The sequence below is a fragment of the Ictidomys tridecemlineatus genome, chromosome 13 (genome assembly GCF_052094955.1).
Source record: "Ictidomys tridecemlineatus isolate mIctTri1 chromosome 13, mIctTri1.hap1, whole genome shotgun sequence".
Taxonomy (NCBI): Eukaryota; Metazoa; Chordata; class Mammalia; order Rodentia; family Sciuridae; genus Ictidomys; species Ictidomys tridecemlineatus.
This window is the reverse complement of record NC_135489.1, coordinates 54103687-54116843: the sequence shown is the minus strand read 5'-3', so window position 1 is coordinate 54116843 and position 13157 is coordinate 54103687. Positions and strand designations below refer to the sequence as shown.

Genomic DNA, 13157 nt, shown 5'->3' with positions numbered 1-13157 from the left:
AATATGGTCAGGTGAGCAAGTATCCAAAGGTGGTATCTCCTGATGTATTCCAGAAATGCATCAAAACTCTGTAAGGTCTTAGCACAGACTCCTTAAAGCGGGATGAAAATAAGTACACCACTTCATTAATGCTTTCCTCTGTATACCACTGCTTTGTGCTATTTTTTCCCCTTAAATCTTTTTTTCTAAAATGATTAGAGCACAGGCACAGTTTGTATGCCATGTTTGCATTTTTAAGTATCTGTGATCCTCCTCCTTAATTTAAAAACTGCATTAGCAAAGGATTTTGTATTTCTCTCTTCAAGAGCAACACCACATTATGTTTCTAATAAATGGCCAATCTTGCTTAAAAAAACTAGTATCCAGTTTTGGTTTTATAGTCAACAGCAAAACAAAAAGATTAGTTTAGATGTTGCTATTATTATTCATGTCAAATTATTGAATTTCTTGCTGGAAGCAACAAACGCATGCTTATTTTCCTTATTCTGTACCCATTAGCTATTATGTGCATACTAGAGTTTATACATAAGACTCCCCCTGGAAAGAAAATTTTATTTAAAGTCACTAGGCTTCTACAGTCGTTAATTAACAGCTACTTTAAACCATAAACCAAAAAATGAACGATTTAACAACTTCCTTCCAAACCTAGCGACAATGATTTGTGACAGGCCAAAGTGAGCCAGTAGGGACTGTAAATTCCACCAGGGCAGAAACTGACTGCCCAGTCCCAAAGAGCTAGGACTTCCTCACGCTTCTTTGCACTTGCAAAGAGTATTCTTTTATTTTGAAATGGTATCCGGGAACGCGTGTTTGGCAAAGTCAAGAGCGGGAAAGGGGCATCAGAGAAGAGGTTGCAAAATCGGACAGAGCATCAGAAGAGAGGTGTCGGGAAGGGAGAAAACGCTCGGCAGGTGAACCCCAAGAGCTGGATGAAGCAGCGGTGAGCGCCCCGGACACCGGTGCAAAGGACGGGGGTGTAGGGCAGGAAGAAGCCAAGGTTTGGGAATCCTGTCCTGGGAGCCAATACGGAGAAAGCCGCATCTGAGGAGCTAGCCGCGGCCACCTCCCCGGCACGGGAAAGCCCCGACCTTGGCAGCCCAGCGAACCTCGGCTCCCCGGGGCGCTGAGCCGCTGGCGAGGCAGGTGCGGCGCGAGCATGCGCGCGGGCGGAGAGTGGGGGGCGGGGGCGGCTCCCCCTCCCCGGGCGCGCGCCCTCGCGCCCCTCCCGCCCGGCACCGCGGGGCCAGCGGCGCGGCAGTCTGGGCCGGCCCAACCTCAGCGCTCCGGCTCGCCCCCACCGGTGGCCGGCTCTGCGTGGCGGGCCGGCGCTGCTCCGATCCGCTCGGGGTAAGGAGAACGCCCACCGCCCGTGCGGGCTGGTCGGGAGCCCGCGTGGGTGCCCTGGCCGCCTCTGCGCGGAGTGGCCCGGGGCCCCGGGCGGCCGAGGGGCGTGGGGGCGGTGGCGGTTGGGGCTCGCCTCCGCCCCGCCGGCTCTTTCTCTTTCTCTTTCGGCTCCCCACTTGTCGCCCACTTTGGACGGGTGCGGCCGCCGCAGAGCCCCTGCTCCTCTCTCCACCGAGGGCCAGGCCGAGTGTCAGGCGTGGCCACCGGGGTGGGCGTCCGGGGACCACTCCCGGGGTCGCAGCTGTCCCCAGGCACCAAGCGCCGGGAGGTGGGCGTTTGGCTTTTGTTTCCTCTCGGGGGGCCGAAGCCCTCTCTGCCCGCTTGTCCTGCTTGGCAGACAAGTGCCATGTGCCCACTCTGGGGAACGCCTCTTCATCCCACTGCCCCTCGTTGCTTGTCTTCCTCTCCTGAGTTCTGCCGGGCCCGGGGTGCGGAGCCAGGGAGTGTGCTGATGTCCCGCCGGTGTGGAACGGTTGCTAACTAGCCTGCGTCCCAGCCCGGGATCTGCGACACTGGCGTCCTGGCTACTGTAGCCTTCGCCTGCTCCCTTGGCCTGGCCTTCTAGGGTCAGCATGTTACTGGTGGAGACACACCTGGGCCAGAACCGCAGCGACTTGCAAGAGTGGTGTGAACGTTTTTTTGAGGCTGGATTCCCCGTAGGTTTTGTCTACAGTTTTTGGTTAAAGTCACTGGTTAAAGTCCTCAGAATATGCTTTATTTAATCTATGGCTCTGTCCATTTAGAGGAACATTTCTTAATGCACCAGTCCCCTTAGAGGCTGAAAGGAATAAAAGGAAGGCCTGACCACTGTTATTGAGAATACTGTGTGAGATAGCTGGATAAAGTCAGTTTGGTCACCAGTGACCTGCCCGTCCTGGCCAACACTGAAACTTCAGGTTTATTTGGTCTTCTGGATCCTGCAGTTGGAATTGTTCTAGAAGATGCATGTGGCAGGCTCCAGTTTCAGTCCTTGGCAAAAATAAGTGTAGTGAGATCTCATGGTGTTTTCTAATCCTCTTAAAAAAAAAAAAAAAAGGTTATGGCAAACAGGTGGTGGTGGGATGGAGTTTTGTTCTTGGTGCTCGATAATGTAAAGACTGAATGGATTTAGTTCTTCTCAAGCTGCTGAAACTTGAGAATAAACTTCATTTATTCATATTATAGAATAGAGAGAAAGGATAAAAAGAGGAGCAATTTCAGAGCATCCCGATAGGTTGGATTCTGCTACACTGACTTGGTGTGTAATCACTGAGTAGGAAGATGAACTTAAAACTGCTATTTTCAGATGTAAGGCAGCATTGGTTGTTTGTATGGCATGAAGTCCTTGACTGTGGAATCCTTGAGTCAGCACTTTGCTGGACAATTTTGAGGTGAAAAGAAGTATTATATTTGATCTACCTCTATGATAAGCTTTCACCGTGGTTCCTGATGGGAAGGTGATGTGATGAAGACAATTAAGACAAGTTAAGGAACTGACTTAACTTCAAGAAGTAGGTGTAATTTCAAGTTCATGACAAGAATCTTAGGTAGTCTGTGTCTCTATACTTCAGGTGCAGTACCAAAGTGATTTGTATCTTAAATCATACTTCTGATTGATCTTTAGTAGTAGTAAGACTCCATTGCCTGGGTGGCACTTGACACATGATTGTTTGTTCAGCTGACCGTTCATAGGGCCAAATCTGTAAGTGAGCAGACTCTAAGCAGAGGCACTGGGTGCTAAAAGCAGCAGTAAAGAAGGTCAGTGTGATTCTGAAGGAAGATTTGCAGATGGGAAGCCATGGAGTTCTTACTGGGAAGAGCAGGTGAATAGGAAAAGTCACATGAAGAAGGCTGTGTAGAAAGCACCAGCCCTTCAGTGGGGGCAGAAGGACCCCCAAGCCCTCTGCTCCCTGTCTTTCCCATGTGTCTGTGTTTGTTCCCCTTCTCTAGAGCCTAAGGAAGAACAGATTGAAAATCACTGAGATTAGTATTCATTCTTTTATTTAATTATTTTAATTAGGAAAGAAAACTGCTGGTGGTAAACTGGGGGAGTTAGCACTCGACCTAGCTTTGGTAGACTGGGAGCAGGGTGGAGCAGATAAGTTCAGTTTATAAAGTATAGAAGAGACACTGAAACACCTTCATACAGAGGAACTGATACCATTGGACCAGAAGGTGGCCAGCTAGGGAATATTCAGCAATTTTGTATGGGGGTGACAATAAAAAGCATGAAACTGTGTGAATAAATTAGCCTAGAGAGAAAAGAGTAGCTCTGTGACTGTAGGCCATATCTAGGGAAGGAGTAAGAGAAGCCAAAATGTGGTCAGCTGGGAGGAAAACCTGGTGTCACCATAACAGCAAATCCAGTGGACAATAAGTGAAGGGAACACCAGGCCAAGGCTCAGTAGGTGATGAAAAGCCAGAACTGAGATGATGTGGTTGAACTTTGCTGTAAGAGTTGATCATGGCATTATGTAACATTTCAGTGTGAATGCTAGTAATGCTTTGCTTTCTGCTTTAGAAATATAGATGTCCCCATTCATTTGAACAGTGTCTTATAGTTTACAATGCATTTCAATCTTCATAGCATTGGTAAAATTATTTTGAGGATATGTTATTGTAAAAATATAGCTTCAAGTGAAGAGAACTATTTAGGTCCATTAGAAAATCAATGTACCATTTGCATACTCTAAAAGGGTGCTCACAGCAAGCAGTGTGAGTGTCATGATTATCTTGTATTTCAGAAAAACAATGAATTAGAACATACTTGCCAGAATTGAAACTATAGTTCATTCACCCACATAAAATCATCTTTTTAAAAACATTGTTATTGTTATTATTTTTTTAGAATAGTGCTGTAAGAGAATTTATCCTTGTTTTATTTTGCAAGTACATATGATTTTCCATGACAGCAATGGAAAAGTGAACCTTTACTCTGAGCCAGTCAGAGTTGTCACTGCTCTACTTTCTGACCTGCATGTACCTTTTGGGGGAGGATGCCATCACAGCAGAGGTCCCTGCTCAGTGTCACTTCCTGAACTTTTTTCCTCCCTTCATTTTGTGTTGATTTGAGCTCACTTGTGAAGCATGCTCTTAGTGAGACCAGACATTTTGGAGAATGCTCATGCTTTCCTCCTGAAGATAGCTGTTAGTATGTTGAGTGATAAAAGTGTGGTTGCTGCTGCAATTAAGAACTGATTAATGTTGTTTGGGAAGTGTCAGGTGAGGGCAGTGGGAGCTGGAGCATCACTTCTTGTTTCTGTGGTGCTGGGGAGAGAGCCTAGGGCCTTGCACATCCTAGGCAAGTGCTCTACCACTGAGCTGCATTCCTAGCTCTTATCAATTTTCTTTGCTACCATATCTAGTTTAAAGAGAGGGACAGCATAACACTTTACATTATTTTAAGAGATGGGGTCTCCCTATGCCAGGCTGACTCCAAACTCTGGGTTCCAGAGATTGTCCTGCATGCTCTCTGGAAAAGCAGGGACTATAAGCACTTGCCACCATGCCCAACACATTTTTATACACAGTGTTTTGGTATGATGTTATCATGACTTTTACATTTAAATAGCTTTTAGGATTTAAATCATCATTGACTTACTTCCTTTAGTTATGAGTGGGAGAATAAGTCAAAGAGAGGATGAGCTGTTTTTGTTGGGTGTGCTGTGTGTGGGGACAACTATATAGACATGAGCCAGGTCTCTGTGGAGGTCCCATAGTCTGGTGAGGGCCAGATGTTAATTGATCATCTGAATAAACTTACCTTCCAGTCTTGGAAGTGCACTATGAGGAAGGCCTCCAGGAGTGTCTACTTTGGGTATTCAGGTCAACAAAGGCCTCTGAGGATGAGCAGCCCCTAACTAGGAGGGATTAGGGCAATAAAGATCAGGCAGAGGGAAGCAACGCAAAGCCCCTGAGGTGAGAAAGAGCTTGGTGCACTGGAGGAAGGGAACAGAAAGGGTTAGAAAGCCCTGCGGCAGGAGGGACTGGCCTGTGGGCACAGTGGCTGGGGCTAGACAGGGCCCAAGCATGAAGGCCATGCTGAGGACTGAATTTTATTTCTTTTGCCGTGGAAGGCTTCGAAAAATTGTGACATGATCTGCTTTATGTTAGTAAAGGCCCACTGTAGTGCCATTGCAGAATTTGGGCAGGTGGCAAGAGCAGTTATGATACCATGGTGGTTGTCCAGGTGTAAGTCAGTGTGCTTGGGAGAGGGGAAGGTGTCTGTGGAGCCAGGTGGAAGTAAAGAGACTCCAGGAATATTTTGGAGGTCGAATTTACAAAATTGCTGATGGGTTAGAGGACAGAGGAAAGGAAAGAATCCAGTACTACTCTCCTGATCTCTAACCTAAGAAGCTAGGTGGAGTTTGCAGATAGGAAAGACTGGGGAGAAACAGACCAGGTAACTTGCAAGCTGTAGGGGATTATAGGGTATTTTTAAGGAGACAACTTGGTGTGTTTGTGAGATATGTCAAGCACTCAGCATTGCACTAGGCATGTGGTTTTGGACTTTGGCAGATATGAGCTCTCTTCCCTTTTCTATAGCTGTAGGGTTTTGTATTCTACTTAGCGTACACCACTCCTAATGGATCTCCTAAATATGAACACCCAGCTTGCCTGTAATGGGCACAATGCACCTAATGCAGGTGGTCTCTGAGCCTGCCATCAAGCAGTCTTTTTGGTACATTTTCAGTCCTGACAGGAAAGTCTAAACTTGCCAGGTATGGTGTCCCAACAATTATCCTGATTCTTCATGGTTGCTTCTTTTGTGTCTGCATCAGACTTTAAAAAGGAACCAGGTGTGGTGCTGCGCCCGTATAATTCCAATTGCTTCAGAGGTTGAGGCAGAATGATTACAAATCCAAAGCTAACTGGGCAATTTATTGAGAGCCTGTCTGAAAAGAAAAAGAAAAAGGACTAGGACTAGGTGAATAGGTCATTCATTGGTAAAGGTCTTACAGGCTATGCCTGAGGCCCTGGGTTTGATCCAAGCACTGCCAAAAAAATAATAATAATAAAAAAATAAGAGAGAGAGAGACAGAGAGAGAGAGAGAGAGAGAGAGAGAGAGAGAGAGAGAGAGAGAGAGAGAGAGAGAGAGATATTGATTTCTTTAATGACAGCATTTCTGCATTTTAAGAATGGTCATCAGTGTTTTGGGGATTTCTTTCTAAATAAAAACCAAGGAGCAAATTTTAGCCATGATTCTGGGCCTGTTTAAATGGATCTAGGTTAGCTGCTGATGCCAGTCCAAACTCCAGTTCATCTGTGAGCAGATGGTTTGCCGTTGGATTTGGTTTTCTGATCTAGCTATGGGAGGTACACTAGTCGGGTACTTTTTGGCAGATGGGTTAAGACATAAATCTGGGGTCTAAATTTGAATGTCTAAAGGAAGGAAATTGAGTGAAGCAGTCAAATGAAAGCTCAGAGTCATCTTGGGTTTGCTTTCAATTTTTTCATGTTTAAAAACTGAACATCAGTATTTTTCTACTACAAAAATTCTTTAAGTATAAGAAAAGTGAGAGAAAAATCCTCAAAGTGCTATGGAGACACTAGGAAGCGGTAGAGAATATGGCAAACCAGGGATTTTACATGTTCTAAAGGAAGTAGCTATTTATTAAAACACAACACACATATTAAAAAACAATTTGGAAGTCAGTATTTAAAAAATATAAACTCTTTCTACTTAAAATATTGGCTCAAATTTTAAAGGACACTACTAAGATAAACAGGATCTGTCTACTGACCAGATGCAGTTTGTGGTTTTTTTTCAGTTGTAGGGTCAACTGCCATTTACAGTTGTAGGGTCAGTTGCATATTTTGCTGAATGGACTTCATTTTTCATAAGGTGTTTTTTTTTATTTGCCATGCATGAATGCCTTTCTTACTTTTATGTTGTGGAGTATAAGGATGCTTGCTGACTTCTTATGCCACTGATTCTTGCCCTTTCAAGTGACTTTATTAAATTTGTGAGTGGTGAATGGGAAGCTGGGCTGAGCCCTGCCACTCTGCTGGTGTGGGGAGGTAGTTGAGGGTTACACACAGCCTGGACTTGTAGAACTTTCCTTCATGTTTCTAAGGACCCCCACATATTCCCACTGTAAAGTGTTTTCACCAGTTGTCTGATGGTTTTGCAGTATATGGACACTATTTTTGTGTGAGTAGATGGGCACCATGTCCTCTCTCCCTGTGGCTTTTTTTCACATTTTTACCTGCCTTCCTTGTGAATTTTTCTTCTCCTGGAAGCTTCATGTGCCTCCCTAAAAGTGGATCATACCCTTTAAAAGTGTGCTTTCTTACTGTTAGGTCTGTTGCTCACTAAATCCCAGTTATGGGACTTTAGTTTTTTGTCTTCTCCATAAAACTTTTTGAGTTAAGCTAGGGCTTGTCACCACATATTTTCAAAGCTTAGCAGTTGCCTGACACATGTGAGACACTCAGTAAGTGAAGCTTGAATGATTTTGAGTCAGTTTGTGACCGCCCGTACAAGAAAGAAATTTTTCAAAGTTCTTAATATTTTGGAATTCTGTGAGTAACCAGCTAAGATTTTGAGTTTAATTAAAAATGTAAGCACTGACCTTCATTTTATTATTATTATAGTCACACATCAAAGAAAAATAAAAGGTTCTACTGTTTTTACTTTGTGGCAAAGAATATCCTTCAATTCCCTGTCATTGCACCCTTTAGTGCAAGCAGAGCACCTCTATATTTTATGCACACTATATTTTATGCAGTCTATATTTTATGCACACTTTTTCTGAGAATGGTTAGAACAATTATTTTTTTCAAAAAAATGTCCCTTTATCTTCCCAAACTGAGTTTTCTGGAAGTTTGTTCCTACCTAGAAGACTTGTGAAAGTTTGGAGGCAACTTTTCATATCACAGGTGTAGGGAAGGGACAGTGAAGGTTCAGGGGCTAGTCCACTTTCAGGTGCTGTGGAGTCTTTGTTTTTGTGTGAATGGAGGCCTACCCTGGAGGCCCACCCACTTTATTACATTAGATCACTAATAATTTTAGGGCCACTTTCTTCTACTGTGAGGATAAAGAAAGTATCATCCTCGGTCGTTTTCAGAGCTGGCTTGCATCTGAGTCCAGAACAAATAATGCCAGTTGCTATGGACTGACTTAATGGTGAGAGGACAAAGAGGGAACAGTGAAGGGTACAGTCATGTATTGATCACAAACATGATGCACAAAGTGCAAGGTTAATAGGTTTGTTTTTAAACTGCATCCCCATGTCCAAGTTTGTTTTCTTTCATATTTCTAGAACTTTCAGCTGGATAGCTACAATTTCTGGGATAGCCAACGATAGCCAGTCAAGAAGCTTCTGCCATGTTTAGCAATTTTAAAGTTTTTTTTTGTTGTTATACATTTAGACCTAGTATTTTGAATTTTAGATAGTTTGTAAATGATCTAATTCAGGGTTTCTCAATATTGGTACTAATTTTTTGTTGTTGAAGAATCTTTCTGTGCATTCTAAGATCTCTGGATTCTACCCACTAGCTGTCTGGGTTCTCCTTCCTTAGTTGTGATGACCCTAAATGTCTCCATACATTTCCATATGTCACTTGGGGAGAGAACAGAGGAGCAAAATTACCCAAGATTGAAAACCACTGATTTAACTCAGTTTATTTGCAGATGATAAAACAGAGGTCGAGTATATTAATCAAGGTTTCCAAAGACAGAAGTCATTATGTCAGAATACAAATAAAAAAACCAATTATCATAGCTAGGTGTGGTGGCACTGTGCACAGTGACTGCAGTGTGATGTATGAAGATGACAAGTTTGAGACCAGCCTCAGCAACTTACCAAGGCTCTCAGCAACTCAATGAGACCCTGTTGCAAAATAAAAAAGGACTGGCGATGTAGCTTAGTGGGAAAGTGGCCCTGTATTTAATCCCCCTTCCCCTAGCATAAGTTAATTACCTAACTTTTGGGAATTTCTTATCAATTCGAAATTTACTTTCTCTTGTAAAATAAAAGTTTTTATGACAATAGAGGCCCCTGCTGATGACTAGGAAACATCAAGTGCCATTATTGCTAATCAAGTTATGGCAAAGATATAATAATTTGTGCTGTTTACAAATAGTAGTTTAAAGAACTGAATTGCCTACCTTTGTCCATCTGAGTAAAGGCAGAGTTGGAACTGACTGGACCTTTCAGAGTCCTCAGTCCATGAGGTTTTCTGACATCATGCTAACCTGTGTTTTCATATCAAGTTGTGCAGTACTGCTATATTCAATAGCTTGGCAGATTTTACTCTAGAGTATTAATTAATTCTTTATGTGCTTCCATAATTGGGAATTATGAAGTCAATACTATTAATATCTGCTAAATGTGAGGGCATTCATTTATTCCATAAACGTTTATTTAGTGTCTGCTTTGGCCAAGGCTGTGCTAGGCCTGAGGGTATAAGGGATATGAGAACTAGTCAGCACCTGGGACTCTGGTCTTTCCCAGGAAATTCACAACCAGGGATGTAGATTCAAGTTTGAGATGTCTCTTGTGTTATGGGATGCTCCCCAGGTTATTTGTGCAGTTATTCCTTCAGCAGCATTATTGAATATCTAAGATGCACTCTGTCCCTTCTGCCTAGGAAGTGCCTATGCTGCTGGCAGTGGAGCGGGAGGGTGGGGCTGCTGTAGGATGTAATGGATCCTCAGATTCTAGGAGGGAGGTAGGCCTGTGAAGTGTCAGGGCCTGTACTAGGAAAAAGCAGGGAGTGAGTGTGCTTCTTGAAAGAGAGCTAGGACCTCCTTGTCAGGTCCCTGATTGACAAGCTCCATTGTCCTGCCCCACCCATGGTGCCCCTCAGTAGCTACCTGTGGAAAGGGACACAGCAGCAAGGCCTCTACCTTCATGGCAGCTCCTAGGCTTTGTCACCTGGATCATGTAGTGCTCCCTCTGGAGACCATGTGTTACAGATGTAAGAAAAGGTGCAAGTTTTATTCAACCCCCTTTAGAAACAAGCATACCTTTCCTGCTTGTGTTATTTCAGTATTGTTTACAAAGTCCCTGTTGGCATATGGCACAAAAGAAGGAAGATTTGTTTCACTTTTTGGAAATTGACAAAACTCTGTGCTAGCCTTTGAATTTTCTCACTAAGTGTTCTATTGCAAGTGAAGAGAATAAATTCAGCATTGTTCCTGTGCCTTTATGTATGAGTGTTAAAAAGTCCTCCAAGATTTCCCCAGCCTTAAGTATATAAAAATGACAGTAAAAACTGGAATTAAAAAAGAAATAGCTTGTAGGGCTGGGGTTCTGGCTCAGTGGTAGAGCGCTTGCCTAATACATGTGAGACACTGGGTTTTATCTTCAGCACCACATAAAAACAAATAAAAACAAAAATACAAAAAGGTATTGTGTCCATCTACAACTAAAACATATTTTAAAAATAGCTTGTAATTATTTTGAGAGATGATTTACTTTGCCCACCTTCTTTAAATTATTCTGAATTTTATGAATTCCACTTCAATGTTTCTGTCATGAGCATCCCTTTTATATTTTTACTAACCATAACACTTGCCTATAGGTCATGAGGATCTTTTTCATGGGACTAAAAATTAAACATTCTTTTAAAAGAGGGGACAGGAAATTAAGCTTTTTATTTTTGTTTTGTTCTAGGAGCTTAAACTACCCCCACCCCTTCCAGGCATACAAATAGAAGCTTAAAAGAACTAAGGGGTGACTGTCACCTGTATTCCTTTTTCATGTGGAATATTGAATCTAAGATAAAAAGAAGCAAGGTAGAAGAATGTTTCTGAATGTTTATGCATCAAGGCTTCCAGCGTCACCAGATTTTGATAAATATTTTTGTGTAGCATCTCCCACAGATCCTGAAATGAAATTAATAGATGAATAGCTTACTTTGTATAGGTAAACTTAAATCAATATAATGTCATATATAATAAAATGGAGAAATTACTGGATTGTGATTTTTTAATGAAAAGGCATTTGTTTCAAAATGTTTTGACATAATTATCCCAGAGAATGCAATGAATCAATTGGTGCTCATTTCCCTGGTTCAGTGCTGTGGCCAGGGAAAATGCTGACTCAGTGAACTGGGTCAGAAAGGAGAGTCTTCAAGCAACATCATGTTTAATGGCATGATTTTCTGAAGGAGTGAACAATCCCGATGAGTTCTGAACAAAACAAAAGTTTTCCTTCATTTACTAAGTTGTATTCCTGAGAGAGACAAGAAATACTAGAACCATGCAAATAGGCACTTTGTTTTTTAAGTTCTGTGAATGTCAAATGGAATGCTCTAGTCATGTAAAAGGCAGGATGAGATTTTCCTGTGAAGAGCTGTTGCATATATTGTAGACTCTGTTCATTAAATGCCCACTCAAGAAGCCCATACAAAATTTAAAAATTCTCCTAAGGGTGATATACTTCTCCTTCATTTCCTGTTCTTTCCCCTGTTGAGAACTACTGGTTTGGATAAATAAATTAATTCTACTGATTACATGCAATGATGCAGACGAAAGATGGTTTGCTGAAGGGAAAATTAATTTTTAATCATTTAGAATAATCAATTATTCTTTAGGACTATTATACTATTTCATAAGAATTTTGTTATTCCCAAAGTTATCTTAATTCTTCCAGAACTTAAACCTTACAATGAAAATATTATGAATGGATGTTGGTTTTCTCAATTAGGAGGCATTAGTTTACCAAGCTTTTTTTTTTGCATTTTGTAAAATTTATATATGTATGGTTAACTTTGTATATGTTATGGTTAAACCTTGGTCATCCCTGTGGCACTAGAGGTAACTAGGACACAGGTTTTGTTTTAGTTTAAAATGACCAAATTGTCTGAGGTTGGAATGGGTTATAGGTAGATTTCTATAAAATAAGAGGTATTCAAGTATTCAAATTCAGTATAGATACTGTATTTGGGTGTGTGTACGTGTAAGGAGTTGAAATTATCATTTAAGCCTGAGTTATATGATTTTATTATATCACAGAGGCTCATGATATTCCTAGCAGGCTAGAATAATTATTAGAATTGGAAGAGAGCTCTTAGAAGTGTCCTATCCTATATTTTTTAGCCAATATAGGAGTCATTTCTGCAGTATCCCTGACTGATGGCAATAGAGATTGTGCTTGGAATTAAAAAAATTATTTTGAATAATAGAACATCATTAAAACAAATATATAGCTCCCCAAAGTAATTATTTGAAAAGATGAATATAATCTGAATATGTAAATCCTGCTTTAAAGGCAATTCTTTTTATGCATTTTATGCTTCTAGGCTGATGCAAGTATTTACCATTATGAGAGAAATAGATAACAGGAATTCATGTCTTATCACCTAAAATCCCAGCGACTTGGGAGGCTGAGACAGGAAGATTGCATTTTGAGACTAGTGTCAGCAACTTAGCTATCTCAAAATAAAAATTAAGGGCCAGGGATGTGGCTCAGTGGCTAAGCACCCCTGTGTTCAATCCCTAGTACCCCCCCCCCAAAAAAAAAAAAAAAGGAATTCACAGGTCTACGCTTACTGCTATGTGAATCCATGGTTTAGAAAAATATAACCTTTTTGGAACGTTTGTCTTAGCTTTTAGTTTTCCTGATTCCAGAGCAGCTTCTTCTTCCTGAGCTTGAATTTGGGGTGTGTCCATTTTGACCTTGGTTCTAGTTACAGAGCTCCTTCATGTGGGATTTCACTGAACCTTTGGGCACACTTTGTTTCCTGTGCCTTTGTCCTTGTCTTTGTACCCAGCCCACCCCAATCTTGGTAGTCATGGAAGTGTAATTGTATAGTGTGTGGA

The 13157-nt window shown here is 41.9% G+C and overlaps 1 protein-coding gene across 8 annotated transcripts in view; it reads left to right on the top strand.

Moving 5' to 3' along the window:
* The first annotated feature begins 730 nt into the window (after positions 1 to 730).
* Positions 731 to 13157, top strand: part of L3mbtl4 (L3MBTL histone methyl-lysine binding protein 4) — a 458743-nt gene continuing 446316 nt past the window's right edge. For 3 of the 8 annotated variants that reach the window (XM_078030357.1, XM_078030360.1, XM_078030353.1), the window contains exon 1: positions 1196 to 1347. The gene's annotated coding sequence lies outside the window, so the exon portion shown is untranslated. Of the gene's footprint in view, positions 941 to 1195; positions 1348 to 13157 lie in introns of those variants that run through there. The other 5 variants (XM_078030356.1, XM_078030355.1, XM_078030359.1 and 2 more) reach the window with 4 other exon arrangements.